Here is a 5,774-nt window from a genome sequence, read left to right as displayed (position 1 = left end):
CTATGACATCACAGAGTGGGTTAGGTGAGGTCATTGAGCATCCATGGCATCATAATCTGCCTCTGTGACATCAGAGATTCAGCTGTGACATCACAGGGCAGAGGTCTGACATCACAGTGCAGACTGTGGCATCACAGACTCTGGTGTGACATCAGAGACCATCTGTGTGACATTGGAGAATGGGCTGTGACATCCCAGAGCGGCTGTGTGACATCCCAGAGCGGCTGTGTGACATCCCAGCAGGGCTGTGTCAGGTCACTGGGTTGGTCACTCTGCCCCAGCTCCCCCTCACAGTTTCTCCCAACAACTCCAATGCTGTCCATGCGCAGCAGGGTCCCTGTCCCTGGGATCCCACCGGCCCACCTGGAGCCAAAGCCTCCACCAAAGGATGTTCCACAGGATCCACCCCAGAGCCTGACATGGGGACAAGGGGCCAGGGCTGTGTGACCATGACATCAAGGACGGGGATTATCCAGGTCACTGTGGCCTGGGTTGGGTTGCCCAGGGCAGGAAAGATGTCTGGCAGCTGGAGCAGGGTCTGGGAAGGGCCTGCAAGGTGGGGCTGGAGCCCCTGGGCTGTGAGCAGAGGCTGAGGGAGCTGGGCTGGTCCTGCCTAGAGCAGGGAAGGCTGAGGGGATCCTCATCCCAGCCTGGCAGTGCCAGCGAGGAGGGGATGGAGAACACAGAGCCAGGCTCTTCACCAGGGGGCTGGGGGGAGATAAAAGCCGATGGGTGGAAGGGGAAAGAGGGGAGATCAGCCAGGGCGTGAGCAGATGAAATGAGTCAGGCTGCTTTCAGCATTTCCTCAACACCAAGAGCCGCCTGACCTCCCTTCTCCATCCACCACTGATAGATTTGCAAATCAGGAATTGTTTGAGCTCTTCTGTCCTCAGTCCAGGACAAGAATCCTGATACAAGAACTTAATTGTGTTTATATCTATCACAGAACCACATTAGTCAAAAATTAATTTTAGTATGCAAATCACTTGTGAACAGTGGACTCATCAGACACGCTGGGACATTGCACATAGCTCAGGGAAGAGTTTGTAATTGTGTGATTGTTATTTTAATGGTGTAATTTTTATTAAGTTATATCCTGCTCAACTGTGGTCTGTTGGCTAGGTCCAGTGTGGGCTGGAGGGAGCTCAGATTTGCACAAGGCTGCTCTGAGTGCCAGCCTTGGATGGGGAAAATGGTGGGGTGGGGGTAGGGACAGAGTCTGATTGATTGTCAACCATGAAAGGTCTTGATTTTCATACCCAGTCAAACTGCAGGAGGAGGTACTTGGATTCAGTGTCAAATGGAAATTGCATATGTCAATTTATGAACAGGGGAAAAAAATGAAACAGGACCTAAAAAATGTTTTCTCACTGTCTTTTTAAATAGAACACATTCAGTTGAATGCAATTCTGAAATCTCTCTTATTAACCACACAAGATTTGGAAACTGAAATCAAATTATCCCCAGAGATTTGGCTTTTTAGGGTGTTCTGAATGTTAATGAGTCCAGGGACACTGAATTCCTGCACTGAAGAGCTGAAGGCTGAACAAGCCTCTGGAGCCGTACTTGGATTCAGTGTCAATTGGAGATTGCACATATCAATGAATTAACAGGGAAAAAACCTAAACAGGACTTAAAAATCATGTTTTGTCACTGTCTTTTTAAATATATTGCATTCACTTTGGATATACTACTGAGATCTGTCTAATTAACCACAAATTATTTGAAAATTGAAATCAAATTATTCCCAGAGGCTTGGCTTGTTTAGCTGTTCTGAATTTTAATGAGCCCTGGGACACTGAATTCCTGCACTGAAGAGCTGAAGGCTGAACAAGCCTCTGGAGCAGGAAAATTCAGCAGCAGCCTCCAAGGTGCTGAGGATGTCAGCAGCCCCCACTGAGGCCATCCCTGCCCAGAGACCGTGGGGGAATGGGCAGACAAGGAGAGCGTCCCTGGGGCTGGGGCAGCACAACTCAGAGGCACCAGCGGCTCCAGCCGGGCAATGGAGTGCGGAATGGGGCTGGGAAAGCCCTGCCTGGGCTGGGCCAAGCAGGACACACAAGCCCTGACTGCCATCCAGTAGAAAACTCTGTCAAGGAGATATTTAAAAGGAATTACAATTGTTTCTGTATTCTGAATTGGACTTCCTGGAGAAATACCAACAAGAGATCCTCAGGAGCTCAAAACAACAAAACAGTCTTTACTGGTAACTTTAGAAAATCAGAGAATTTTTGGCAAAAGATTTAATTTGACATTCAATCAACACAAAACACTTCTTAAAGCACTGACTTGGCCCATTCAACTTCACAAACTCTAAGCTATTTGAATTTTACATTACTCAGATTTGCAAAAGGTCCAAAATAGAACAAAAGGACAGAAAGAGAGAGAGGCAAAAAGGATACAGAGGAGCATACACAGAGGTACCAACTCCTGGATTCCAGAAGTGTTTAGATGGAAATTCCAAGAGGAGGTAGGGTCAAGATGTGTGCTTGCCTTGTGGTCAGCCTTCAATACCCCTTGGTCTCCCTGGGCCCTTCCCCCAGGTGGGACTGTGGGTCATTTGGTCCCTCAGGAGCTGGGCTGGGGCTGCAGAGGCGGCTGTGGAGCATTGCCTGTGCTGTGCCAGGGACTGGCAGACACTGCTGGGCTGGGATAGAGGCTCTGGGGGCATTGGGGTTCCAGGGCAGAGCAGGGCTGGGGTTCCAGGGCAGGGCAGGGCTGGACCTGCCCCTTCCTCCCCTATTGGAATAAGATCCCAATATTACCAGGTAGATTGTGCCTGGGCTCGTCTGACCCCTGCTCCTGGGCCAAAGGCAGCAACTGTGGTGTTTCACCTCAGAGACACTTTTGGCTGGCTGGATGGTGCAGCTGAGCACCAAAACAAGTCCAGGCTTGTAGAAACTCAGTTTGCCTCAGGTGGGAAGGCTTCAGGCTAAGGTGAGGAGGAAAAGGAGACAGATTCTGCCGGAGGGTTAATGTCAAGAGTTTATTCCATGGTCACAAACGTCTGAATCTTAGGTAACAGCTCCAACAGAATCCCGACCGCATGGCCTGAGTGACTTTTAAAGCTCTGGGGGGAGGGGGAGGGAAGGGACAGGTGAGCCACAAACCAGGTGGGAGGGGCAGGGTCTCAGGGAACGATGACACCCAGACAGACCAATGACCTCTGGGCACAGGGGCATCTTTTGAACCTGACCAACCACACGATGGCCTTGCTGGAATGTTAAGACTGATTGACAGCCCAGCAGGGGGCGAGGGGGAAGGGGAAGGGGAAGAGAGATATTGCCACACCTGGGAAGGGGCTGGGAAGTTTAAAACAGGAAATTGCAACACACTGCAACACTCCCCACACAGGAAATGTCTTGAGCCAAGAAACTCCTCCACTCTGTCACAATAGGGAATACTGGAGGTGAAATCCCAATTCTGGCCATGGGCACCTAGATAAGAAGGACAGTTCTTTTCCTTAGGAATGAAAGCCCCAGTTCTCCCAGTAAATTTCTGGTTTGATTGTTTGGATTCTGTTTGGTTTTGTTGTTGCTTTGTTTCCTTGTTGTGCCTGAAGTGTCCACTCATGAGCTGAGTGACTCTTTCCGAGGAACCTTGTGCTGCTGTCCCTTAATATTCAGTCTGGTTTTTGCTGCTCCCTTGCTGGGGATGTTTTCAGCGCTCTCAAGGCCTCATTGGTAGCAGGGTGAAGGAGCCCTGGCCCAGGTTCTGGCCCTGGGGGACACGGGGAAGCTGCCGGGGGGTCCCTGTCCCCCTGTGCCACCCCCAGGGCCCCGGCCCCCCGGCCCCATGTCAGGCTCTGGGGTTGATCTCGTGGAACATCCTCTGGGGGAGGCTGCGGGGCCGGGGACGGGGGGACCTGGGGGGACAGGGGACCCCGCTGTGCACGAGCAGGGTTGGACTGCTCTGGGGAGAGCTGTGAGGGGGGCCGGGGCAGAGTGACCTCCCCAGGGACCTCACACAGCCCCTGTGATGTCACACTGCCCCTGTGATGTCACACAGATACCTGTGATGTCACACAGCCCCCGTGATGTCACACAGCCCCTGTGATGTCACACAGCCTTCTCTGTGATGTAACACTTCCCCTGTGATGTCCCAGAGCCAACTGTGAGATGCCACGCTATGATGTGATACAGCTGCTCTGTGATGTCAGAAAGTCACTCTATGATTTCACAATCTCTACTGTGATTTCACAGCCTGCTCTATGATGTTACACAGCCACCCAGTGTTGTCACAGCCCACTCCCTGATGTCACAGAGCCACCTTCTATGATGGCAGGATCTGCTCTACAGCCTCACACCCTACTCTATGATGTCACAGCCAGCTCTGTGATGTAACAACCCTCCTATGTGATGTCACAAAACCCTCTCTGTGATGTCATACTGACACTCTGTAAGGTCACAGCACACACTTTGACCTCACTGCCACCTCTATGATGTCATGCAGCCATGCCATGGTCTCACAGCCTGTTCTGTGATGTCACACAGTCCCCTCTATGACACTGTAGCTGCTCAGTGGCCTCACACAACAAACTCTGTGATGTCAGAACCCAATCTGTGACCTCACACAGCCCACTCTGTGCTGTCCCACAGCCCCTTGCTGACATCCCAGCTGCTCTGTGCCTCTGTGACACAGCCCCAGAGGTGCTGCTGTGACACAGCCCCCTCTGGGCCATCCCACAGCCCCTGCCAGTGCTGAGCCCCTTTGAGCTCTGTCTGTGCCCTGCTGGTGTCCCTGAGGGGCCCTGGCAGTGCCCCAGCCCTGCTGGGCTGTGCACAGGAGCTGCTCCTGGCCAGAGCTGTCTCTCTGCAGCGCTGCCCTTGCCAGGAGCTGCCTCTGGGCCAGGAGCCCGGCCCAGCTCAGCAGCACAGACACAGCACAGGGACTTTAATGAGCTTCTGGGGCTTTGCTGCTCTTTGCATCAGACTCAGTCCCTCAGAGTGTGTTTAAAAACTTCTCAAGAACTCAAAGTTTAATTGAAACACTGAATTTGCTAGAAGATTTATTGGGTCCCTCTGAGGGACAGGACTGAGAAAATGTCCCCAGGTTCCAGGTAGAGCAGAACCCTGAAAGCACTAATGACAGGCAGGGACAAGCAAGGGAAACGTGTCTCTGTGCTGAGCAAAGCTGGATGTGTTTGAGGAATGAAAAGGGCCAGAGCCTGAGCCCCAGCCCCTGGCCAGGCAGATGCTGTCCCTCCCTCCTTGCTCAGGCTCTTCCCGGGATGGGCACTGGCATGTGGGGATGTGCAATGCCAAGGGCAGGAGCATGGGGCGGCCTCTGCCAGGCTGCTGAGCAGGGACAAGGAGGCAATGAGGCCCCAGCCCTGCAAGGGTCACTTGTCCCCTCCTGGCCCCAGGCCCAGCAGCCATGGCCAAAGTGCTGCCCAAGGTGGCTCTGTCAGGGCTGTCCTGCAGCTGCTGCCCATCCCTGTGCCCTGTGCAGCCCAGGCTGTCCCACGGTGTCCCTGCTATGCGCCTCTGTCCCTGCAGGCTGTCGGCATCCCCCGGCTGCCCTACCTGGCTGAGCCCTTCCTTTGTTGACAGCTCTGCCTCCTGCCTGCCTCTGCTTGCCCACACAGAGTGTGGGGCTGCTCCAGGCTCCTGCTGGGGACTCAGGATCCACTCAGGACGTGCTGCACCACAGCCCTGCCCTGGCAGAGAAATTCCTTTCTGCTGCTGCCCAGGCTGGGCCTGCCCAGCTGCCCTTGGTGCCATTATTTCCTTCTCATGCCTCTACCCTCCAGGAAGAAAAGCTCCAGCTTCTCT

This window comes from Melozone crissalis, unplaced genomic scaffold, assembly GCF_028551555.1.
Source record: "Melozone crissalis strain CALT ecotype California unplaced genomic scaffold, PUWL_Pcris_2 ptg000044l_1, whole genome shotgun sequence".
In the NCBI taxonomy this organism is placed as follows: domain Eukaryota; kingdom Metazoa; phylum Chordata; class Aves; order Passeriformes; family Passerellidae; genus Melozone; species Melozone crissalis.
Note: the sequence above shows the minus strand (reverse complement) of the source record.